Source organism: Phalacrocorax aristotelis, chromosome Z, assembly GCF_949628215.1.
Source record: "Phalacrocorax aristotelis chromosome Z, bGulAri2.1, whole genome shotgun sequence".
NCBI classification, from domain to species: Eukaryota; Metazoa; Chordata; class Aves; order Suliformes; family Phalacrocoracidae; genus Phalacrocorax; species Phalacrocorax aristotelis.
In genome coordinates, this window is record NC_134311.1 from 34561383 (window position 1) to 34588454 (window position 27072).

Consider the following 27072-nt stretch of genomic DNA (forward strand, 5'->3'; position numbering starts at 1 on the left):
TTTCCATATCTAACGCTTTCAATTTACAAGTAAAAAGATGTGGATTTGTTTTCCTCCAGGACAGCAGTACATATTTATCCTGGATACCAAGTTAGTTTCTTTGTACCCCACCCATCACTGCCACTTATACCCTGCAAATAATATAGGTAACATTCTCTGCATTAGACCTCAGTTATTGCATTGTAGCTGTGGTCTTCAATATGCTCTTTATGGCGCATGTTCAGCATGCAAGTAAAAGTCACTGGAATTAGTAATGCTCAGAGAGGAATGAGTGCCAATGCATATAGCTGGGCTGGCTCTGTGGGACCTGGTGAAATGAAATGCTTGTTGCCAAAGTCAGTACATGCGACCAGATCCAGTAATATGTCATGCTGAAACACATATTTTACATAGCATAATTTGCTGTTTTTTCCAACCTATTCACCAATACCTGAAATGCAGATTAAATGTGCTCCGGGAGACTTTTCTTTTTTTTTTTCCCGTTTTCTTTTAACTTTTAGTTTGACTTTCCTAGCCAGCTCCTGAAGGCTTACACCCTAAATTATCAATTTTTCAGAGTTTGTCTGTCTTTGTGCAACTTTGCTGCCAGGTAGAGGCCTGGTGGATACAATCACTCATTTACTTCCTGCTTTTTATGCCCAGCTGGTGCTGGCAGAGTGTTGGTAAGCTGCTATCTGAACTCTTTATGTTACGCAAAGGAGTGGTGTTTAACAGCTGAACTTCTGCTGCGCTGTTTCTTGTTTGAGAGCCTTGTGCTTACTGCAGGGAGAGGTTGAACAAAGGCATTTAAACTGTTTGCATGTTTCTTCATGTTCTCATTTTCTGCCTCAAATATTTCTTCTTGCCAAGTGCCCTTCTCAGTAATTGCTTCCAAACCCTGGAGTGCAGCTCCTCAGACCTGATTTGTTATCCCCATAGCCAGCTGACAAATTTTCTTGCAATGATACAGTCCCCATTCCTTCTCCCACAAACAATTTACCTTTTGCACCCAGGAAAAATGGCTTGGGTCAGAAAATTCACATATCTCAAATTTTTGTAATGCAATGTAGATTTCTTTTTTCTTGGAACTATTGGGGTTTTTTTGTGAACACGGTATGTGAAATGGGGTCACTACTATATAATCTCTGTTTCTCAAATGGAATACAATTTGTCATTGAAGGGTTTGCATACAATTCCTCACTCTGTTTTTCTAGGCAAGCTGGACTTAAACTATTATCAGGACAAAAATGGGAAAGCCTTTGAGTCTTTACAGTTATGAAATTCCTACTCTGATCTGCAAGCAGGTGTATGCCTGAATCCACAATTTGCAGTTTTAACTAAGCAATTTGGACAGTAGCCTCACATGAAATTTGCTCATTTCTACCTTGAACTCATTATGATATAAACTGAAATGTACTTCTCCACAGGATGTTGCTTAAAAGCCTGATTCTAAATGTGCACATCATCACAGAGGATTTGCAATCACCAATGTTGCACAATATTTTGCGTATGAACAGCTATATAAATTAAATTATCATCTTTATTAAATTTGGATTAAAGGTTAATTACAGCTATTTTAGAAATACTAAATGCAGCTGCTTGATTTGGGCAGAACTACACAAAAATACTTTCTGCTGTGATATCTACCCTTCCTTGCTTTGATTTTAGATCAAATTCTTAAATACTGTACTGAAAGATATTTGACATACAAATATTTTCCAATGAAAAATGCTCAGGAATTAAATGAATTATTTAAAGTGTTCTGACACTAATATGAAGATCATTCAGTCTTTATACGTTATTTAGACACAATTCCCAATCTCTGGGCAATCCCTCTTCAGTACTGCAGAGTATTCCAGCAGCTTGTGTATGTCTTTGTGATTGTCAGGCTTAGTTTGAATAGTAACTGGCTTCTCTAGCAAAGCCTGGAGAGTTTGTTGCCAAAGCAGACCATTCACTAGATCCAGCAATCTGAGCAAAAAGCTGTCTTAGCTAAGCAATAGATAATGCCAAGGAAGGGAATAAAACTGTGATTCCTGTTCTCCACAGATAATTAGATAGTTAAGCCTAAAATAGAAAGAAACATCTAATGCTGCTCAGCTGTAAACCCTGTCCTGAAGACGGGGTCAATCCTATGTAATGAGAAAAAACAAAATACAAAGATCCTCTCCATTAAACTAATAGCGAGGACATTCAATGGGTTATAGTCTAAAATGTGTTTATTGTCTGAATTGGAGAAGAGACCTTAGCCAACTCATTGAATTAGGTACTTCAGGCTTGTGTTTTTCCTCCTGTGAAATTATTTAATTTCCTATGAATATTTTATGGAGCAGGGGTTTACACTAGCTGGGTGGGTGCTGTAACAACTGGTTTCTCTCTTCTATTTCTTCCTACCACTCATCCTGACAATATCTCATTAGCTATATGAAGTGGAATGGCCTCAGTTGGAGAAACAGAGGAACAGTAATTCCATGGTATTGTGCAATTCGGGCACTGTCCAAGGGTGTGGAAAATTTATACAAGATCCTGATCCGAATCAGGTGGAGTGGAGGATCAGATCTGTGCTCTGATCTACTAGATATCCCAGAGAGCCCTTCCTTCCAAAAAGTCCTGCCAGTCACTGCCTTTTGCACGAGATTTAATTCAGTTTCAATGCCCTTAAAACACCTTTATATCAAGATAAGCATGGTGGAGGAACGCCTACTAAAGTTACTGATGCTAGGCATGAGTTAAGACTCCTGGTAGATCAACATCAGGCTGTAGGTCATATCATGCATAGCTTCTTATTTTGGCATGCTGAAATTTTAATAGTCGTGGATATGATTAAGCAGGAATAATAAGGCTCATAGACTGTGGAGTCCTTTGCAGATGTAGCCTCTACATTACCGAAGAGTATTTGGCTTTTAATACGGCTAACTGCATTTTTCCAGTTGTAATGACTGGAAGCTGTGAATTTTTCCCGAAGATGAAAGATGTACTGGAGGTTGGAAGATTCCTTAAAACTGGAACTTCTTTGAAATGGGATTCTTTAAAATGGGAATGGTATTCCTCCCCTTAAAATAAATTTCTGTAACTCATGCTGCAAGTTCAAAATCCTCTGCTTCATCTGTCTCCAGTCTTGCTAATATCTCTGCTTTGTCTCATTGATTCACCTTCTCTAACTTACCGCTAAGCAAGGCCCCTAATCACATGCATAACAGATGATAAAGGGAGCTACTGCACTGGTGCAAAAATCCCTAAGAGAATAGGTACTTTAGTACTTATGAAGAGCAGACAGAATCTTGCTTTCTTAAATATTGACCACAGCTGTTTAGCTGATGGAGCCGTCACTATAGTTCATTACATTTGGAAAATAATTTATTTTATTGATATTTTTAATGGACTTCAAAACAATGTGAAATGCTGTTGCAGGCTTGCAGAAGTAAACTAGGTATTGGGATAAATTTTCTTAGGCATAGAGATTTGAAAATAATTTTCACAACTTTTAGATGAAGATAAATGTCTAGTAATTATTAAAAATGGCCAGCAGGTGATTCTCCTTGATTTTAGGGTTTTCATATGATTAATTTGTTTTTCTTTCTAATTCCCATCATGCCTATCTATATCTCTAGGTACCAGAATATCTTTAAAATGCATGATCTTCAACCCATTGATATAGTAATGAATTATGTGTCATTTAGCTTTCCCTCTTATTAGATTAAAATTTGCTTAATTTTTCAACTCACACAGACCTTGCATTATTATAAATTATTTACATAAAAAGTCCTAAGTCATTATAGTAATGTTAATGAAAAATGTGTTCTGTATTAGAAAAAAATAACTTTTGCCTTATTTCAAATCACCTGCAATCCTCCTTTTTTCTCTGCTTAGCCTTAATCAAAGATTTTTGGTGCAGATTTGAGTATCTGCAGTTTGAGGGGTGACATCTGAATAGATAAATACACGTGCAAGATAGACTTCCATTGCTGTGTCTGCTTTGCCTGCTAGTACTAGGATGATGCAATTCCATTTAAAGCATCAAGGAAAGACATCTTGGCTAAGGCACCAGTTTAGCACAGGATTAAGGTATAGCCCACAGTTTTGCTACAAGCATCCTCTGACATTTCTGAAACTGTAGGTTCTGACTACTCTTTTGAACTCACTAGGTTGTCTGTTTGCTTCAAATTAAATGTGCTTGCCTCGTACCTAGAATCCTCTATCCTGACCTTGTTTGGAATCTTTAGGCACTTCTGTCATTGACATAAATAATACACAATGATATCGATAAAGCAGAAATATATTTACAGTCTACTCAGGCTCAAGGTTTGCTTCTAAAATAAAATATACATCCTGAAAAGACAGAAAGTCTTGCTTGGGCCATAATACTTGTGTTTCTCATTTTTTGTTGTCCTAAGCCTAGCACTATAATAACCTTTTTCCAAAAATCTTGCTGCATTGCTCTGGAAATTGAATAAAATAATTGTTTCGTACCAGTATTTCCTACATTGTTATGATAAAATATGTCAGCAGGTACTACGTGTTAGCTTCTTGCTATGATATAAAATAAACTGCTTTGTTCTCATTACTCCTCTCAACAAATCTCCTTCTAAGCACTTACAGAAAGGAATTACTCTAACTACCTGTGAAGGCTGAACAATGTTTGGAGCTACAAAGTTTTTCTGGACTCCTTCTCAGTTTTTTCATCTTTTGTTGATCTGGTCTGCTGCTTCCCAGGATTGAATGGCATCTGAGCAAAATGCTCAAGCAAAGCTTTCAAAGGCACTGTGTGGATCATAACAGGCTGTGATTTCTTGTTACAGAATGATGGCTGCTACACAGTCTTTCCTTTTGATTATCATCACAGATATGTCAAGCCATCCAGAATTAATTTAGATAGTTGTAAAACTCTTCTTTTTCTCTGTAGTTGAAGTATGGAGAGAGGAGAGTTTGTTTGTGTCCCAGCCTCTGAAGATGTAACACAAAATGCTCGCTGTCAGTATCATCTCCACTAGCTTTTAGCACCTCTGTTTTCAGTCCTTTATTTCCCACTGTGAAGTTCTGATTCAGAGATATATCTCTGTGCCTTGATGTAGCACAATGGGATACCATGGCCCACAGAGTAAAGGCCACAACTCTTTCATTTAGCGCCTTGAAGCTGGGATTGAGCTGGGCCATGTGTGCACCTAGACAGCTTGATGTGGGCTGGCTGGCTGGCTGTGGGAAGCAAGTAGTTTTTACAATGCAAACAGTGACTTTGGGGGCTCTGCTGTCTGCACATCTCTAGGTATTGGATCGATACTCTTACCCCTATGTGTTCAAGATTCATTTCTATAGAGAGCAAGAGAAATTGATGGGCAAAGTGTGAAGATCATAGTGCTTATGTACTTCTTTAAAGGTTTTGTAGCAGGCAATATGAAAAGACTTGGCTCATCCTTCCTGTAAAGCAGCGGAGAGACCGTGGTCTGCTTCTCCCTGGCACAGCCAGCTGGGTTGGCTTGACTTTGAAACAGACTCCAAGCTGGGCTTTGTTCTGGGTAATCAAGGTATAAGAAAACTGAGCCCAAATTTTAATGTCTTTTTATAATTCCACCTTTTTTTTTTTTTTTTTTTAATTATAGAGGAAAAAATAGCTCTCTTAATTAGCCATAGATCCTATTAAGAATATGGGTTGCACAGAAGTCATTAGGCCAAGGAGGGACGTGTGTATTGTCTGCTACTATAAAGTCAACCAGCAGAGGGTACTAATGACTTTCATTGTTGACTCGCCTGCTTATGTAAAAGTTAATATATTCAGTGCTGAACTGTGTATTTGAAAACAATGGTATACTACCAGCTGTAAACAAAAAGACAAGTTTGTCATCCAGTCTGTATTTTGCTGCCTGCAGTTGTTCCCATCTCTTCAGTGGAGGTTTCAGATGGTCCTATACATGGGGCATGAGTTGGCTGAAAATGTTCTACAGAGGATAGAGTAAGTTACCACGTTGGCACATGCTCACTGGAATACTGCCATCTGAAGAAATATACAAAAAATATCCTAATATACTGTCTACATATGATGTTGTTACTGTACAGGGAGGTGGATGCTTAACCCTTTGGAAAAGCCGTTTGATGTGTACCGTAACTATGATTTTATAAGTACCAGGCAAAACTTTCTACTCACATGGGCACACCAGAAACTAATGAGGACTAATAAAGCTAGGCTTTATTAGCAGTTTTCTTTGCGCCTAGCTCCTTGTGTCTGTGCCAGGAGGCAGCAGGCCAGGGGCATGCCCAGCCGAGCGTCCTGCTGGGCACGACACCACGGGTCCAGCCTGCGAGAGAGACTGGGGGAGACAGGCTGGGCTGGTAGCAGGCCCCCGCACCACGGGGCGGCCTGGGCTGTGAGCTTGGCCCCGGCTGCGGTGTCCTAGGTAGGCCAGTCTGGCCATCGGGGCCTGCCAGGGCCCATGTGGCCACAACTCGGGGCCCTTCTCACTGCAGCAGCCTGAGGTCCGGGCATGCCAGGCCAGCAGCAACGAGCAGCTTCACCTCTGAGGCATTTCTGTGTTGTGTATTTATTTGTTGTGCACTTGAGCCGCATGTTTTTTCAAAGCTCCGTCTTGGCTTCCACTTGACGTTCAAGTGGCTTTTTGCTGTTTAGATGATATGGGAAGTGCTATATATGCCCCTCTCCAGGGTGTAAAGTGGTCTAGGCAGCAGGAGAGAATTAAGAGAAAGTGGACATTAGTAAATAAATCAAATACCATTGGTAAGGCAAAGAACAGTGAGGTGCTGCTCAGTGAGGTCTCCCAGCACCACAAGAACTAAAACCTGTCACTTGGTGCCTTGTCTGCTGGCAGCCCCTGTTGTCATCCCAGCTGTTCCAGCCTCCTCATTGCCAGCAGTGCACACATCCATAGTGTTGATGGCTTTGATTTTTTCTTTTTTATATTCATAGGTTCCTTTTTTTAAAATGTTTTGTGGGTGATAAAATTGCTATGTAGAACCATGTGTTTTAAAACCCAGATTCTGGACCAACTGCACACACAAAGCAACATGCTAAATGATGGCCCAAAATTTAGAGGCAGATGGAGCTGGGGTCCTTCCTGCCTGCATCTCTGAGACAGCACCACTGTGCTGCGAGGCTGTTTTCAAGATGATGCCTGCTGGGAGGGCCAAAGTGCAGTGTTTTTTTGCTGGAAATGCATAGAACATGATATGTTTTTGCATGGGCAGAGGTTCTGCCTGCCCTAGATGTTTTGGGAACATGCCAGTAATGCTAAGTATTACTCAGTGTAAGATCCCTTGAACTAATAAGGAAATTTAGAAAAACAGAGGTAACCAAAGGATTTTGTAGATACTTTCCAAAATTACCTTTTCGTATGAACTCCAGAGCCTTTACCTGAGCATCTACAAACATTTGGGAATATGACCTTGGACACCTATATTAGAAAATCTTGCTATACGTTTCCTAATACTGGTTATTGTAATAGTATAATAACTTCCACAGAGCTTTTTTCTACAGTGAAAGTTTTTAGAAGCCCAGATTTTTTAAGTTTACACCTTTTCCATAGCAGAGAAGTTTTCTATAGCTGCAAGATATATTTGTGCCACTTCTTGCAGTCAGAAATATAAAAGCTTCAAACTGAAACACAAGCAGAGAACGCAGTCCTTTTGAAAAGTACCCAGAAAAAAACCCCAGTATTTTCTTCTTTGCTGCAAGCATTCTATCTAGTCAGATGTACCAGGAAGGTCAAGATATATTTATTCTAGATGTTTAATCCAGTAATGTTATGGTCATATTTAGATGAATAAATCCTCAAACATACTTACAAATAGTTACATGTATTTGTAAATCAGACCTGAGAAGTTTCAGAGTGCCTGCAAAAGAGCAAAGGGTTTTTTTGGTCTAAACTGGCAGCTCTTGCTGCATCAGTGTGGTATTTTTTGTATATTTTCATAAGGAAAGTTCATGATTTTGCAACAAAAGGTTTTTACAGCAAATTAACTGTTTTCTACCTTGTAAAACTGCTACTCAGCTATGCAGAATAATCATAGTTAAGGAAGGAAATATGCCATACTTTGTTGTCAACTCATAAAAATATGATTTATTTCCACTACTTATCCTGGTAAGAGAGATTGTAGGAATTTTTTTTTCAAGAACTTCAAATTTAATGTTCAATTTTCCCTCCGGATGTGTAAGTCTGCTCTCCATGCATTTTAACTCCCTTGGGGCAGTGCTTCTATCTTAAATTTTTTTTTTTTAATAAGTTGCAGTGTAAAGAAATATTTACTAGTCTGTGTGGACTAATCCACAGAAAACTAGATACACTGATGCTGTTGTGAAGTGCAGCTTGTACCTTCATATGTCAGTGGGAGTACATCTGTCCCATGGGATTTATAATTCAGAAAGGAAAGGCAGAGAAAATGGAAGCTTTAAACTGTATCAAGTGCTCCACAGCTTTCTCAGATAACGCACTGAATCACCTCATCTCTTGTTTCTGAGCTAATGCCTCTTTTTTAAGATGGTTCTTACAGGAGTACATTGCCCCGCTATTGTGCTGTTTCTTTTGTGGTTGACTTCCCACTGGGAGGATGGAGCAGTGGGCTGTGGAGCTTCAGCCCGAGTACCATAGCAAAGCTACCACATTAATTTTGAAGTTGCATACATGAAATTGTCTCATACAAATTTGCTGAGGTTGTGCATCTCAGCTGACTCAGATTGGCTTTTTTTGACTGTATTACACAACTACCGTGAGTTCTCTGGAAGAATAAAAATGTTTGTTGACATGCTGCCCCATGAGATACATGCCAGCAGGTATCTCTGAGGGAACTGGTGGCTGGGAATCCCGCCAGCCAGGTGTCTCTGATGAGCACGTGTGCTGGAGGCACAAGGCAAAAGATCACTCCCTGTTTTCCTTGCCTCGATTTTGCTTGTAGGCATTTTGAAACACTGAATCCTAGGAAAAAGCTGGATTTCCTCTCAGAGAAGTGATATTTTTAGTGCAGACAAGCATTTAGTGAAATAAAAAATAAAACTAATGATGACTCTGGAGTATTCACATAGGACCGTCTTGTCCTGCTTAGTGGCTCTGATGTGGCTGAAGTATTAAACTACTTTTCATTAAGCATAAATTCTGGCTTGAACAGAACCAGCATTTTCAGGTTTGTCTCAGGCAGGATATTAAAAACCCAGACAGGTTATTGAATTCCTAGTGAAAGCTGGGGCCATTCTGGTTTTTTTAATCTCTCTTTGAATCTTCTTTTCAGTTGTAGCAAACCTCAAGTGGCCTTTGAGACTTTTAGAGTCCAGTGTAGAAATCTATCTTGAACTCGTCTTGTTTTCAAATAGACTACACAACCTTATAAAACCTCTTTTCTTAAGAAATCCTTAGAAAATCCATTGCTGGTTATGGATGTGATGTCATTACTTCATTTTAAATGGCTTAATTTTCCAGGGATTTGTCAGTTTCCTGGAAGTTTATTTCACAAAAGTTTTAAAATAATATTTCCAGGTGTACAGTGAAGGTAAATAGCGGTAAATAGCCAGACTACTTTTAATTCATGAGTGTTTGTTCTTTGCCTGTTACTTCAGGTGTTCACATAGTAATAAGCAGACAGGAAAAGTTCAACTGGAGTAATGATTTCTTTTTGGCATCGGGAAAGATATCATAACTAACAAGTATAATTCAACATGCAAAATGTAGGGGACAACAGATTTGTGGCCGCAGCATATGTTCAGATAAACTCACAATAAAGTGAAAAATAAAAGTGTGAATGTTTTTCAGACATGTGGGCTATGGAAGTGCTAGCTTTGAAGAGAAATAATAGAGGGAAAAGAAAACAACAACAGTGATCTTAACTGCACTGGGAGGTAACTATTCCACCTCTCTACCTGCATAAATGGCTGTTATAACATGTTGAAATGTCACATGGTATGCCCCTGATCACTGCAACCCAGAATTTTATACATATATATATAAATAAAAAGGAAAAAGCAGTTTTTAGATTAAACATTTATTTTCTGGGCTTTCCATTCTTCACTGGTAGCATTTCTCTGTCTCACCCAAAGGTATAACGCAAACCCTGGCAGGCTGGAAGAAATAATCTCATGAAATAATTTGTATTGCAGGGTTATATCCTTCAATTTGGAATAAATGCATTAAGCAAAATAAGATGAGGACTTTCTAGCTGGAACATTGTTTATTACTGTGACTGGAAAATTCTCCTTTGTTGAAATGGAAATTTTGGATACTTCATCAGCAAGGTTTTTTTTTCCTGTTGGTTGTGTGAGGCCCAGCCTCCCTCTCTGTTCTGAATAAATGATATCAGAAAACTGAAATGCAAAGGGCTGGATTACCAGATGATTGGGTACTTATAAAAAAACAGACCCAGTTGCTTTTTGAAGCAAAATTGTCCAGTGCGGTTGATCACTGGATCAACATCTTTTTGTTTTCTGTTGCCAAATCTTGTTAAGGAAATGAAAATTTATTTTTCTGTGATACTGTGTTCCTGTGTAAACTTGCCATGGTTGCTTTAGATAAAATCTATTAAATAATAGGTGATGTGATCCTTGTCTCAGTTTTTCACTTATCGTGATAAACCTTAAAGGTATCATTCATATGTCATGACAAAGTGTACTTTCAGTGGGTTTATGAGTGGTGAAGATAAATCTTTCATGCCAGTCACCCTGCTCAGGAGGTCTCTGGGGTTTCAGCATCAAGAGCTTGGGAGGGCATGAAGTGAAGATTTCTATTTACCTCAGGTACTAAAACAAAGTTGATAGAACCCAAAACTGAGTTAATGTGTATTTCGTCTTCCCCTGAATGCCGGCATTACTCTTCCTTCTTATGGACTTCTAATTACGATGACTGACATCAGTTAATAGAAACGTATGGCACTGTGGAGGTGAAAATTGACCAGGCAAAATCATCTGTTGATTCATGTGGACTGTAGATCCACAAACTAAGCATCAGAACAGGGACAAATAGATTATTACAGTTTAGTGCAAATGAAGTCCTAAATTCCTGGATAATCCTTTGCTTCCTAACGCAAAATTTTTATCCTTTGTAAGGGCAAATTCCTTCCTCAAGCTTTCAGGCAAGGCTTGTTTGAGCTAACAGGCAATTGGCATTAGTATCTGGGGAAACATTAGAAGGTATTTTTCTTGCACAGCTATATAGTGAGAGTTGCAAGTGTTTCTCTCTCTCCAGATATTAGGACTAAATTAATTAATTGTAAAATGGGCATATTACATGGTAATAAACTATGATTACAAGCAGAGGCCTTAAACTAATATAGAGTGTGTACATTGGATTTTACCTGTTAATATCAATTATGTTTATTTAAATAAAAACATTTATTTAAGTCATAAGGAGGCTTGCAGGAATGCACTTATTCCCCCCAAATAAAAAGGCAGTTACTGCAAGAGTTTATCTTGTATTGAACTTGTTAAATAAACTTAAGGGAGTAAGAAATATGCCAGGAAGGCTAATGACATAAATTAAGACAACAAAGCAGATAACATGTTAAGATTAAAAACTGTTTGTCTGACATCTACAGAAATAACAGACCCTTCACTGCCTTGTTCTCACTTTGTTAAATCTTCACTATGAAGATTTACCTGGCATACTCATAGTTAAGGATATATTTTAAATACAGAAAATCTACCAGGTAAAACAACATTATAAATGGACTTATAATATCAGTGTTTCCTAATTGAATTTTTACCCTACACTATAAAATTGCAAAACAACAGTAAGATTGTGTTTGCACCTTTATCAGGATCGATGTGTTATGGTATGTCAACATATCAAACTGGAAAAGTGTCAGGGGCCTAATTTGATTTAAGACAGTAAAAATGTCTTCTCTTGCCCTGGAAGGAGAGCATTTTCCAAGACAGCTAGTTGCAATACACCTCTTCCTCCCTGCATAGCATGTAGAAATAGGACATGGCTCAGGATACAAAGCAAGGCTGCCTATTTCACCACCTCTTACAATGTCTTAACAGAGACAAGAAATAGCTTTGTTTGCTGTATTCTATAAAAATAAAGTTTTCCCTTTTTGTAATATGAGTAGATCTATTTATAATTCTATGATGATTTGCTTTCTTAAGCAGATGATTTAAATCAGTATCAGAATCAGATTGGATCAACAGAATGCCAAATGTTATTTTAGTAACCTCTTTCAACTATCTCAAACTTAGAGCCTTGTCTAAAAATGTCCTACAAAATTATAGAAATTATCCACTTCTGTACATGTAGCTGTTTATCTGGTCCATGATAATCAGTCATGACACTCATTAGCTACGGTGAAATGAAATCCCAGTTGAGAATTAGTTTACAAGATCACTCACAGTTTCAGATTCCAAGTACGGCTGAAGTGTCTGGGGGATCAATCAATGTTTTCACACGCTAGTGAAAGCCACAATGATGGCATTTAGCCTGCAGTTAAAATAAGCTCAAATTGCAGGCATATATCAAAACAGTACCCCAGGCAGACTCTGTTACCCTGCACTCCTACTGTAGATTTTGTAAATCTGGAGGTGTAAAAAATGTTTAGAGACTATGGTAAAGACAAGGATCATAATTTCAAAGGACAGTCGAGACATTTGGGATCCAGGATCACAGGTCCTGTGAATAACACCAATACTGAGAGAACACCCATGAGAAATGATGTGCTTTGACATTCTTGAACTGAAAGATTTTAAATTCTTTTCTTGCACATGCAATCTTACAACCTACTAAGTGATAAAAATTTTAAACTCTAGGTTGCATTTTGCACTTCAAATTTTATAATGTGAGATCTTGCTGAACATACTGCAAGTGGTATTTGCAAGTGGTTTTAAGTGGGAATTCACAGCAATAACAAGTAGATAACATAGCAAAAATAACATGTAATACCATGGTTAGCTTGTGGTGGACATCTTCGATGTAATATTGGAATAATAGGTCTGTCAATGCGGGAATAATTAATCCTGACTTGCCAATGGCAAATGCTGCAGTAGAAATGCTTTGTTAATTTACAGGTGGAGCACCTAGGAAGAAATTTGTGCTAAGTAGAAATTCACTTAGGTTGGCTGGCTACTGAGAAAAAGAATGAGAAGGATACAATACTGTGGTCATGTTTAAAGTTATATGAAAGATGGAGAAAAGGGGGAACCAAAAAAGAGTTATATAGCCCACCTGAATCAAAACTTCACAGAGAATACAAACCTTGGAGAGATTTTGAGACAGGATTCACCTGGTCACACTGTTATTGAACACTATACAGTATACGTTCCTCAGTGACAACGTGTGGGTCCTAGCCTGGCCTTTGGACTTGTGAAGGAGAAGAATGCTTGAAAATGTAGTGCACATCAAAGAGAAAAAAAGTTGTAAAAAAACCTATAACCTTTGAAGAATAGGCACTATTTGGGAACATTTTGTTACAGTTTGAAAGTTCATACTGTGGATAGCGAGAGCAGACGCTGCAATATTTCCACAAAGCGTAAGATGTATGTGTGTATAAGGTGTGTGATATTCAATGCGTGTATTCTCATGCATTGGAGACTGAGAGTACTAAAAACCTATATGAAGGATTTTTGTACTGAGGACACATCATGTATGTATTCCTGGAGAATTTAACTACGCTCCTTTTGTATAATCATTATTTGAATTCTTTTCTGTAATTTTTAGTGCCCTGATGTCACTCAGTGGATTTCAGTAGCATTAATTTTCAACTATGCAGCTGTAGCAGCAGAGTGACTGTTTTCACAGGTAGTGTTGCTTAATTTGTGCAGAGATACAATTCCAATGCCAGATGCCTGGCTGTAAACTCTGGTGGGGGATGGTAGTGGTGTTGCAGGTGGCCCCCCAAAAGGTTATGACAAGAAGTGCAAGTTGAGCATTTAAGATGGTATTAGTCTCACCTGAGTCAGACTGACAACAGGGCTTCTTATTAGAGGAAGTTGTCTCAAGTCTCTCTTCAGTTCATGGAGTAAGCTAGACCCCCTCTGAGGGTAGTTCATCTCATCTCTTTTAGAAACCCATTTTAAAATTGGATAAATTGTCTGCTGAAGAGGGCTCTTTTTCTTCATTGACTAGAGCCTAGATGATGAATGTGGACTAGACACTAAAGTTTTAGATGATTAGTAGTGCAACAAATCTTACCCTGGGTAGCCACAGGCTCTTATTTAACATTAGAGGCAGGTCTAACCTGAGCATAGGGAAGATTAAGGGGAGTTTAAGAATCAGGGGTGGTCACTGCCTGCCTCTCTCTTTTCCTTTGCTAAATGAATCTCAGTAGAAAACAGAATTTATCTCTGTTTGTGATAAACTTGCTATTCCATATAATCTACTAATTTAGCTGGTAATCTAAGCAAACAATTCCTTGTCACCAGGCAGCACATTTCTTAAGTTCAATAGATAGGCTAAGGTAGTAAGCTAATTTACAGTTAAAATAAGCCTCAAAACTGTGCATATATCAAAACATTTCCACTACTACTCTTGCTATGTTTGCTCTGCTCTATGTTGTGTAAGAATCATTTACAGTGTACCTTTTGTCTAAATTACTTTAATGGGCCCCAAGTCCAGAATGCATACAGTAGTATTCAGTACTACATGATAGGTGCATTAAAACTCCAGAGGAAAATACAGGCTATTTAAGATTGTAGTGGAAAGAGTGTATTTTATGCTATTTGAGAAATAATATGTTGTCTTGCAATTATGGTGTTTATCCTATTATGCCCATAAAGGGCAGAAATAATTTCATACTGTACAGATAAACTTTATGTACCCTTGCTTTGGAGCAGATCTGATAGACAATCTTTTTATTATTGGTTTCACAAACAATAATTGTTCTAAAATAAGCAAGCTTATTATGAGGTTTTGTCTCCAGCTATGCGAGACATGTTCTTGTGCAGACTGCAGTGGTCTCCATCCACTGCCAGGGCAACCTTTGTGCCTTGTCACTTTCTTTTTTTTATCCCACCTCTCTTTTTTCATCCTACTTAGCTAATTTTACATCCCAATTCCCTGAAGGAATTGATCAGTTGGACTGGCTGGACCAAGGGCACTGAGAGAGGAGTAGGAAGCACATCTATGTTCAGGGAATTTTGGTGGGACCAGGCAACGGTTAAGAATTGAAGCAAGAGAAATAAGTTTTCTGTGTAAAGAAAATGAAAACTTTAAACTGATAATTACTTTTTTAACCCTTTTTTAACCTTACAGTTGTACTGAGACAGTGATAATGAGCTGAAGATCACAACCTCAGGTGATTTGCTACGTGTCCTTCTTAAACGACAAGACTACTTTAAAAACAGACTTTTGATAAGACAGTTACAGATTTAACCTTAAAGATTGATGCGATGTTTCAATGTCTTAAGTTTTTCAAATGATTTAATTTATTTGCTTAGACAATGATTTTAGGAAATTACCATCAATTGTCAGGGGGGATCTTTCCATTTACTTTCTCTCAGGAAGAGTGCACTTGGGAAGGTCCCTTGTTTCACAATTCTGAGAGAACATGGAAGAGATGGAGGCAGAGGAAGAGACCCCCCATTGTACCCATTGGGTTTAGGTAAGCAGTAGTTCTGGGTTTTTTCAATATCATAAGTCAAGTATGGCAGTTAAAGTGGAGTCCTGTAAGGGAGAGTGTATGAGCAGGTAGTCTGAAATGCAAAATGCCTTGTTTTAGTATTTCTAGTGTACAAGGAATATGCAAAAGACAACCTTTTCACTGGGAATAAGAAACATGCTTAGAAGTACAACAGGACACATGCTTGAAACTGCTCAGATGAAAGCTGATCAATGTGTAGTATTACTTCTTGTCCTCTGGATTTGGCTCTATACTTTTCTCATGTCATGCAAATTAAGTACCATGAGGTCACTGTTCCCACTCTTCCCTGTGTCATGCATTTCTACCTCTGTCCTTGCATTTCTTTTTTATCCTTAGAGAAGTATGTGTTTCTAATGTTATATATTATCACAATTATAACTGACACCTGGAACAGCAAATTCCCTTTCAGAGTTCTGAAGCAGCAATTATTCCAAACCTAAAAAGCCATTCCTCATAAAAAAAAAACAACCCAAAACCTATTAATTATCAGCCTCTGTCCAACCTCCTCTTTCTGCAAAAGTATTTTGAAAAGGTCATGGCTGAACATGTGTAAATTTATCTTTGTAAAACCCACCTACATCAAAAAATTCTGTCAGTTCTTACGCTGTGTCAGGACATTCAGATTATTTTGGCTGATGCTTGAATTGGACCAAGTGTGGGTAACATAAATGACAGATTTTGAATAAGCATCCAAACAGACCCTTCCGTTCCCTTTCAGTCTGATAATTTCTAAAATTGCACTTTAAGCTTTTCAGTGTTGAAAAACAATTCAACATGTTTCAGGGTAGTATGGGAAAGATCAGAATAACAGAACTTTCCATAGAAGTCTCTCCAACTACATCAGGATTTTGGACATCTCCTATTTTGGACTCCAAATTTGACTTCCATGTTTCATGTACCTTTTTTTGCTCTTCACTTTTATCTCATAAAAGTTCCCTTCTTGCTTGTTGCAGTGTGAGATAATGTACTCCTTTTCTGGATTAATACTTGAAACCACCCAGCACAAACCTATATTTCATTTTTGTTTCTTGGGGAAGAGGAAATTGGTCCTTTACATTTGTTTGAGACCATTGGCAGTTTCAAAAGCCTTTCAGACCAAGTGGCTCTAGGCACAGGAGGGAAAACAAGCTATTGTATCAGGCTGAAGATAAGACTAGTAAATGCTTATTTAAGTGAGAGAAAATGACTTCCTTTTTCAAAAAAAATTTGGCAAATTTTTCAATGAAAACAGTTACTGCGGTGGGGGAAACAGGGAGGTAGTTATTGTTAGAATATTTTTATACCTGACAAGGCAATCCCTGTCCCCACGCCCATTGTAAATGATTGTTTAATTAATTAATGTTATCCCTTTTCCTGCTGGGGAAGTCCTTTCTCAGACTTGTGTGAGAACGAAAACGGACTGTAGGCTGATGGAAGATGTTTTCTTCAGACAGTTAGGATTGGTGGAATTAACCTTACAGGATGTAAGTGTCTTGAGGTGTCAGGAACACCTTGAAAGATAAAAAAAGAGAACTACAGAGGTACAAGAACTTTTATGCAGAAAGGAACCTAAGCTTCTGTTTTAAGTGATGATATAACTCTACATTTACTTTAAGTGCCCTAAAATGGATTTGAGACTAGTTATGTGAGAGAAACACTGCTTGGCAGATGCTAACTTTGAATATGGAAATGCATGACTTTGCTGTTATGGAATTATGTGCATAGAAACAATTAGTGTAGGAATTAGTGAACTGGTCAAGAAAGTATTAGTTCTTGAAGTCGGTTCAGCCCAAGTTGTAGTTTATTTAGCTGATAAAGCTTGTAGGGTTCTTTTGATTTTGCATTAAACTTTCTCTAAGGGCTGAAATGAAAGTTTAGAGTGAAGGGAAATCCCCTATCCCCAAAACAGCTGACAAGAACAACTTCTCTTCTCTATGGACTTTTTCATTCTACTCTATGGTAAAGGGGGCAGGACAGAAGGTTAAAGGAGCACTGATCTTATCTCTGAGGGAAATGACATACTTCCATTTCTATATAATGGCAGTACATGACAGAAAGAAGGACATTACAGAATTGTGTACTGTAATTGTAATGAAAATTCTATAGCACTTATTTCTCCCACCTTCTAAAACACCTTATCTGAAGTATCAGAATAATAGTGCATCATAACTCATAACAATGCACCCATCAACCAAAAAATAACCACTCTCTGGCTGGTTTAAAAGGGTCTAAGTGCAGACAGAGCAACCTACCTTATTTATAAAATTCTGTCAATAAGTTTCTGGGCAGTAGAGGCTACATACTCATCTTTCTTGTGACTCTCTACCTACAAAATAATGAAGGGATTTTCATTCAATTGTCTTTTAGATCTAAACCCAGAAGGCCCTTACATCTGAATGGCAGGCTTCATAAATTCTGATTAATGTTAACTCTGAGACCCTAGATGCCCATGCTAAAGATAATAATGGAGCCAACTTTTTATAATTCTCTTAAGAAGCACAAGGAACATCAACCGTCCAAAAAAATGTAGAAAAAAGTTAGTATCACAAAAGGCACTAAACTTGATTGCAACTAATCTAATCAAAGGAACAGCTTTTAGAATCTGTAGGTAATCTCTACAGATCTTGTAAAATAATAAAAAGTTGTAGGAGCTAAAAGTTAAGAGATAGCAGTGGGTGATCAGAAAGATGTGATTACCTCATTAGTCACGAAAGTAAAGCACCTGTGGTTTGTCGCAGTCATGCCAATTTCTTTCCTTAATCCCAGATAAAACATTTCTGTGCAAGTGTCTTTAGGGACTGTGAACTGTTTTCAGAAGTCCTAGCTAAAGGCTGTTAAGAATAGTTTCTGGAATGGGGATCAGAGGTAGGAGGACAGTCTTGTCATTAAAATTTGTGTTACTTGTAGAAATGGCACAACATTGCTCTACGGGGAGAAAAGTATTGCTTTGAGATTAAACATTTCCCTGGAATATATGTAATTGACAATATCTCAAACAGGATAAAATACATAGAACAAATTATTTCAATGTGAGTTTACTGGAATGTTTTCCAGTTCACTATTAACATTTATTCATATTAAAGTAATCAAAATGCTAACACCAATTTGTTATAGCCTTTTTATAATGAAAATAATAACTAAACTTCTAAAATACTTTAAAATTGAAAGTATTTAAAATAATATTAAATCAGACTTAATGCAATATTTCTGTAGAGAACAGTCTCTCCCTTGCCACATGGAGTTAAAAAATGCTTACGTTGTCATGAGTCTTGATGAATTCTATGTGATAAAATTAACAGCAAAAATCATGCCAGGCATTTCCTAAAAATAGGAAGACTTAAAATAGTACTATTTAAATAAATGGAAGTAATGCTTAAAATATTTGTTGCTAACTAAAAGATCTTAGCCTAAGTGGTAGCTAATAATTTGTAAACAGTCTTAGCACTTTCAGTTTGCAAGTATACCAATGGATAAGCAGCCATTCCTTTTGTCACTTACAGCTGGTGAGCTAAGCTGACATAATGCTGTCATAGGTATAGGACACTTCCCGTTAAATAACAAATGATTTAAACAGAGCATTACAGAGATGGTGATGACATTATGCCAATATTTTCTGTGGGCTTGCAGCTGAGTGACAGACTTAGAGCATTAGAAAGATTTGATGGATTCTGAGGCCCAGGAGAGAGCCTGAATACAACCGCAGTGACAAGAGCATGGTTCAACATAATGGCTGTATCCACCTTTTCCTTCAAAAATGTCTGTGTTAGACATACACTTTGCTTGAGAAATGGCTTGGAGCTACCAAAGACACAGCAATACTTGATGAAAAGAAAAAGATTAAAAGATACCTGAAAGCAGATGGTGCATAGGACAGGGTAGAGACAGTCCTGAGGTGAATTATGAATATTAAATTATTTAGACAAGGTGGTTTAATGCTTAAAATGGCATTCAAACCTCACTAGATGAGAAAGTCATTGAATAAACTGATTTCATCTTGTAGAAGAAAGTATTCTGCAGCACCACTAAATGGACTTGTATGCCATTAGAGGAATTTTGGACTGAATGATCAATAATTTGGAGGCCGTACTGACATAGTAGGGTGCCAGTAACTCTTAAACAGCAAGCAATCTTAATCCCACAGCCACCGTCATCCCATAAATCTCTTGTACCTTGAAAGCAGCTCTCTCCACAAAAGACAAAAGTAACGAAGACTCAGACTTTATTGAACGAGCTTGTGATCCAGTGCTGAATGTGTAAAAACATTTGATGTCTGAAAAGATAGTTAATACCAATTTTGTGTAAAAATCCTTACTTCACAATAAAATCATATCGTTTACAAATATTTGCTGATGACAGCTGACAAAAGAAAAGGTGTTGAGAGGGGCTGCCTGAGAAGTTGTTACTCTTGATGGATTTCACTGCAGGAATATTCTAGAAATACATTTATGTATTCTTTTGTATTCATATGGCTGATTCTTTTTACAACCTAACCATAACTGGTGCATGATTTTACACACCTTCTTACAACCCTGTTTTCTATAAATTACCACATACAAACATAACTATTGAAGAGACTACTAAAATGTGCAGAAGTGTTTTAATTATTAGGCAGCTTTTTGTGTGGCTCATCTAGGGCATAGTTTGTAAAGCTGTATTTGTGGGGAAGTTCCACTCTGTATACTGAGCTCACTGTGTACATTGAGTGGTATGCAACTTTCTTTCAAGGACATTTATTTCAAGAATGCTTTGTAATCCCAATACCTGTACTTTTCTAACATCTGTTTCCCATCTCCTGCTTAAGTACTATCCCTAGGATATAATTCAACATTTACCCCATTGCTTCCAGCCACAAAACGTTAAATGAGTTATCTTATTGCTTCACCTCCCTAAATTTAAAGTAAAAGAAAATAAATGCACTGTGAACAGGGTATTTGTTTGAAGGAAGTGAAAAGTCTTCCTTAGAACAAGAAAAATTGACCCAGTTATAACAGACTGGCAATGAACTTCAGCATCTACTTATTAACTGTGGTGACTGAACGAATATAATTCACTGTCATTGCTCTTATTTTGTCTATCTTGCTTTGTCCAGAAACAAGACCTCTACAGCTCATTGGAATATTTCTGATTACTTCTTGTACTTGAGGAATAAAGGAAGGTTTGCCTGAACTTTCTTGACTCACTAGTGATTTTGCAGATTTTGAAGTATTCAACATCCTCATAGTCTGCCTCAGGGCTCTGACCCAGAATAAGAGCCAGTGATGAAAGAAGAAAGTCCTTCTTTCCTGAAGGCTTAGAGAATAAATGAGGTGAAGCGAACTTCAGAACTACAACCTTTTCATATCCCCTCTACAAATGGTTCTAATTGGCCCCTCTGTCATACTTCCCTCTGAGTACAGGCCAAGAATTAAGTATGGGTACATTCTGAATGATTTTTTAATATACAGAAGGGCTTATTCCCAGCCCAGGATGAGACCATATTGGTACTATCTGGATTGATAAAGAATTTTAGTATGGTACCTATCAAAGTCAGGATATATTCAGTTGTGTCAATCTAATACAGAAAACACATTTCTTCTGACTCTTCAGATGGGATTTTACCACTTGTTTCTTCAGGACATTAATGTCTCCTGACTCATTGATTTAATAAAGATTGTAAGAACAAATTGGGTCTTGTATATATGCCTGTAGCAGGCATTTAAAATAAAAATATCACAGGAGGGTTTCTGTGGAACAGAAAATGTTAGAAGCAAAGTTCCATTACCATTTGTTTACTTCTGTGGTTGTATATATGGCTTGAGATTATTGCTGGTTTTGTAGGCTTGAACTTGCCAATATCGTGTGTGTGTTATACATTTATACATATATTTATATTTATACAGAGATATATTTATTATAATGTATGTATTTATACAAAATGTACTTTAATAGTTAACTTTTAAATTGTAAAGACTTAGATTAAGTATAGCATGTTCACATTAAAGTTTTTTGTCTGCTACAGCACACAGATTTTGGGATTGTGCTCTGAACTGGGTTTAATTCAAGCTTGTCCAATCTATCTTAATATAAATAAGAGGCTACTATATGGTTGAAGATCTATAAGAAGTTTTGTAGAAAATTTGAACTGAACTTCAATTGTCATTTCATTTTACATGTGATGGTTCAATATTTATTAAGTTAAAATGCAAAACACTCTTACATTGTGTAAGAAGAACATTCTGTGTAATGAAAATCCTGGGTTAAACAGACTGTCGTACAGGAGTTAAAATAAGGACTGTTAATCAGCTGTGATTTCATTGTACAATTCACACTAACTGTAGAATTGCTTTATGTTCTTGTTCGTTCCTGCTGTTTTCCTGTGTCAGTAATGCTCCAAGGGATGAAAATGAATCTGTTCCCTTCCTCTCTGGCACTTGCTGCTATTTCCACATGCTTTATGGTGTGGAGATCAAATATGCCATTCTCCGTGCTAAGGTTTGTAATTAGTTTTTTAATGAGTATCCACATTTCTGCACAAGTTTCTTTTTGACAGACTTGTGTGGGATTTAGGATATAGCCCTGAATAGCTGACCCACAAACACACAATGTTTCCTTCTCATAGTGATGGAAATGAGTGATTTTTCTTTTTATAGGTAGTGGAGTGTTTTCACCAAGTGTCCATAATTTTTTGACAAATTTATTTCCAAAAGCCATAATTTTTCTCTTTTTTTTCCACTGGCATTTCCTTTTGACCACTGTCATTTTTCTCTGGTGTTGTATTGCTTTCTCTCCTAAATATTGCTGAGGCCTTGATTTTATGAGGCCTCTCTAGTCTTTGCTATTACTGTTGGCTTTATAGATTTAGAAAGGTTAATTAACGTAACTTCCTGATGATTTTCTAAGGTAACTTTGGTTGTCCTTGGATTTCAAGGGCATTTGTTTTGTCATGACCAAGTTTGAGCTAGGTGTGGCATGCGATTTATACAGATTATTTTGTGTTTTATGAAAGTGTTGCTCAGTACTGCAGCATCGAGCTCTTCCAGACTGATTATCTAGAATGTCTAGATATTTTCTCTATTTCCCATCTGGAATAGCATTCAAGTGTTTTGCTGGTGTGATCATTCAAACTATGGGGCCAAAAATAAGTAGAAAGAATGTGTAGCAGCTTTTCACATCCTGCATACACATCCACCCCATCTGGTTTTCCATTTAGCCTTACAAACCTCTTTGTTTAGCTTTACATGGCGTTAGTAACACTGGCTGCTGGAAATGTCTCTTGCGCTGTGTCTCTTGTGCTGCTCTTTTTTTCCCTGCCATTGCAGTTTGCCTTCAGGATTTTTCCATATGATAGAGACTTAAAATGTCTCTCTTTCCCCGCCCCTCCCCTCCCCTGCCCTCCATCCTATTTCACCGATCTTTCACAGGTGGGGCATTTTGTCTTATTTTTCATATATTGCCAGCACAAGGACTGTGGCCTACTGGAGTAGGTTTCTTCATGTATGTAAGATTTTTTAAAAACTTCCCAAACTTTATTTTTTTACAGTTTTAATTTTCTTTTTTTTTTCCCCCAGAGATTGGGTAAGATCCACGTTCCTCTGTGCAAATTTTGAAGGTAATTTGTAAAAAAGCTACTTCAAACACCAAGGATATTTCTATGTCTCTTCCTCAACTCAGATAAGCTTCAGGTTATTTCTCTGTTGTTCTTTCAATTCATTAGTCATTATGTTATGGTTTGCATTTTTGCCTTTAAAATCAGATGGCTATCTTTTCCTTGTTGCTATATTATTTTGTTTGCTCAAAGCGCTATGTGAGCGTTGCACATTGGTAACAGTCTATTTTGGAATCTGGGTATGTGCTACATCCATTGAAATAGATTTTTAGTCAGTGGAGTTAATTTCCATGAAGCGTGACATGGTGAGGGCTCTTCACTCTACATGCTTATTATCACCAATGCCAGAGTAGACCTTTTTTTTTTTTTGCTTAAAATGCTTCTAATTAGCATGTTTCTGATTGCTGTTATTGATGCTAAGGATGTCAAGTGGGTAACTGTCTCCTTCTATCATGATTTTTGAGGAGTCATATATTGCTATTATGTTCCAATGACAAAAATGAGACTGGATTGTTTCTATCAGCCCTCAATTTTTCTGGGAACTCAACTTACATCAAACTTTAATACAGAATGAGGTTCCAAGAATGTTCTCTGCAAAACAACCATTTTTACTGAAATCTTAGCTTAATTTTGTTTCTCTCATTGCTATTTCTCTGAGGTTAAGTAGTTCTGCTGTTACATTACTGGGCTTGAAACAGGCAACTGTAGTAAAACAGATATGTTCTTAAGGAGCTGCAGTTTTGTCAACACATGAAATGTGCCTTCTGTATTGGAAAGAATTAATATCTTATGGATGAAGGGAAAGAATATGACTGAGATAAGAATAAGAACCTGAACTGTGCTCTCAGGATAAATTTTCAGTATGGAGTTATCTGAGGACCAGGTGTTGGCTTAAAATACATCTATAGAAGTCAGTAGATGAATTTAACCTCCTGCACTGTGAGCATGAAAGCAACAGAAGATGGTTCTCTAATATAGAATGTTCAAAATAATTTTTCTTCTCCTTTATATGGAAAATCTAGGGTTGTTTTGTTTCTGTTGTAGGGAAAGGTATGCTAAAACATGAGAGAGATTCTTGTTTTCATTGTGCAACATGCCGTTTTAAAATTAGAGTTTCCCAAAGACAACTATTTCCCTTGCTGAAAATAATGAAGAGGAACTGTCATGCTTTCTAATTCCAGCTCAGTTGGAGCAAGGTCATGTTCCTTCCTACTTCTGCAAAAATTATTTTCCAAATTCATTTTAATCAGAATTGAAAATTGATTGATATTTAGGTGAAGTTCAATCAGTGTTAAGAGTGTAGTGTTAATAACTTTGAAGTGCATTATTGGATTACAGAATGTGGTAACATTTTCTTTAGTTATTCAAATTATTTTTTCCCATAGTTCTGAATATTTCCAATCAGGCTTTTACAGATAGCGAGGTCCTGGGTCAGCTACTCACAGTACTTAGCTGAAAGAGGAGAATTTCTGATGACCTCTCATGATTAAATGCATGAAAAAAGTCCATTCAAAAACTCTCTAATTTCCTTTAATTACACTGATTTTTTTTTCTTAGTTATCAGTTCTAATACATGACTCAATCTGTCCCCTTGAATTTTTCTGGGAGGTTCGAGGAATGACTTGTCTATCTTCACAAGAACAGGTTGAAGTACTGGAGGAAAAGCAATACTAAGTTTATAAGAAAACCCTTTCTACTTTTGCAGCATTATAAATCAGGGAATTTACTTGATGAGAATAAACTAGATAGAACAAATTAGATTGTCAAGATTAAAAAAAAAAGAAAGAATAATTTGTGTTAATAAAAGCAGCATCTGCAATTCTGCTCACTACAGTAAAATAAGAATGATTAATTCTTATGCTTCAGGGCATAAACTGATCAGTTTAAGTTGGATGGATTTTCCTCCGGTTTATCTTGGTGTAAGTTTAGAAATCACTTAAATTGTTGGAAATTTTTATGCTGGCTTATGCATTTAGTAGAAATACATCTGTGCAAGCAAGAGCCTAGATCAAATGAAATTATTAATATTATTAGGAAAAGATTTTTCATATTTAAAAAATGTTGATACTTAGCTAATGGAGATACATACAGTTTTTAAAGTAGTATATATCTAGACGCTCCCCTGTTCCAGTGTTAAGAATGCTGTATTTGGAAAAAGCAGTTTCTAAACATACTCTTAATTAGTAGAAATTAATTAGTAGAAAGGACGAGAGGAAGAACAGGGATAAAGGAAAGAACCTAAGTATATACTAAAAAAGTATCCTTGCTCCAAAAATCAGTTCTAAGTGGAGAAATAAAGCTAAAAAAATATAAAAATGTAGATGACTAGAAAATGATGTTATCGTTCCCATCATAAAAAGAAATGTGGGAAAAATGACAGCACATTGAACAGAAAAAAATCTTTCTTAGGTGATTTGTGAAATAGACAATGACTAAAATGATACCTTTTTTTTTCAGGGACTGAAGAGATTTCATATGCTTGGAAAATAAGAATAGGTAAAAGGCTACTTCTGGGAGTTAACAAACAGCAAACCTATCTTTTCTTGCTAGCGAAATGCAAGAGATACTGAGCCTCTATGCACTTAAAGGGCAACACATTTGTTAACAGTAACTGATCTTTAAAGATAAGATTAAGACAGGTAAACTTGACTTCTTTATTTGTACTGCAGAAACTAAAGATGCAACAGTAAATGGCGGATGTTAGGATTTAAGTAAAACTTTTTTTCAATTTTTTAAAAATTTTTATTTTAATCATTAGTTCAAATGGACTTAAAAAAGACCATTTTCATAGTGTGCTTATATTCTTTTTCTGTCCTTGAGAATATTTCTAATATGTGTGTGTCTGGTTCCATGTTGCAGGGACCAATATAAAATTATATTCAGGGTACAACGACTTTGGGGTACATGAATTCACTCACTGAATTTTAACCACTCTTAACTGACACCTGTAACTAAAAATTAGTTATGTTACTCAAAGGCATAAATCAAACCACGATAAAACTACAATAACTATGCACCTAAGCATTTCTCCTAGCTTTCACTGCATTGTTATGAAGTTTAAATTTTCAGAACCACTCTCTCAATTCTGAACACCTGTGCTGAAAGAACAGAAGTTGAAAACTGGAGCTCTTTTACAATAACGTCACATAGTGTACCTACTGTGTATTGTATTTGATTTTTCTTGGAAGACAGAAGCATAATGTGAAAACACTAAATCTCTCTTTCTAGCCTCTCAGAGAAAAAAAATAGGAGACAATGAGTTCACACATCTAGCACTCACTGAAGTAAATGTGTGGTGAGCCAGGCCTTTAAATAAAATCTGGACTTCAAATATATTACAGGTAATTCTGCCACAGGTAGAGTTCTTTTCCAGTGGCTAAACAATTACCGTAAGAAATTATTTGTGCAAAGATATGATCTATCAGAATGTGCCTCCAGTGATCTCCAGATCTGCCTGAAGAGTTAAAGAGACATTTGAACCAAACGCTAAGTTTTATATAGCTGATGCTGAGTCTGTGAAAGACTAGATGGTCCGGAATAACCTTATTCAAGCCAGAGACTGACTGGTTGAATATAACCTGCAGAATAGGACCAGGGGATGGTCTTCTAGCTTGCGTGGAGTGTATGTTTACTGAGGATCTGTGTTGCCAAAAAAGAAGCTTTGGGAGCAGATCAGCAGATTGTACGGCACCAGAGATGACAAGGAAGAAGCTGACCAGGTCTTCCCTGAGACCCTGCAGCTTTAAGAGCCTAAACCTCTAACTGAACCAAGGGAAGTGCAGACAGCATCTGAAAGCTGAAGGCTGAAAGTTGGTAGAGCTCCTGCTCTACCTGAAGATTTTCAGCTATGGAAAAGATTCAGTGCTGTCCTAGCAGACGAGGGTCTGGGAGCTCTGTCAAAAGAAGCACCCACACTGGCTGAGCCTCAGCCATGGAGGAGCAGCAGAAAGAAGCAGTGAGTGTTAGTAGTGGAA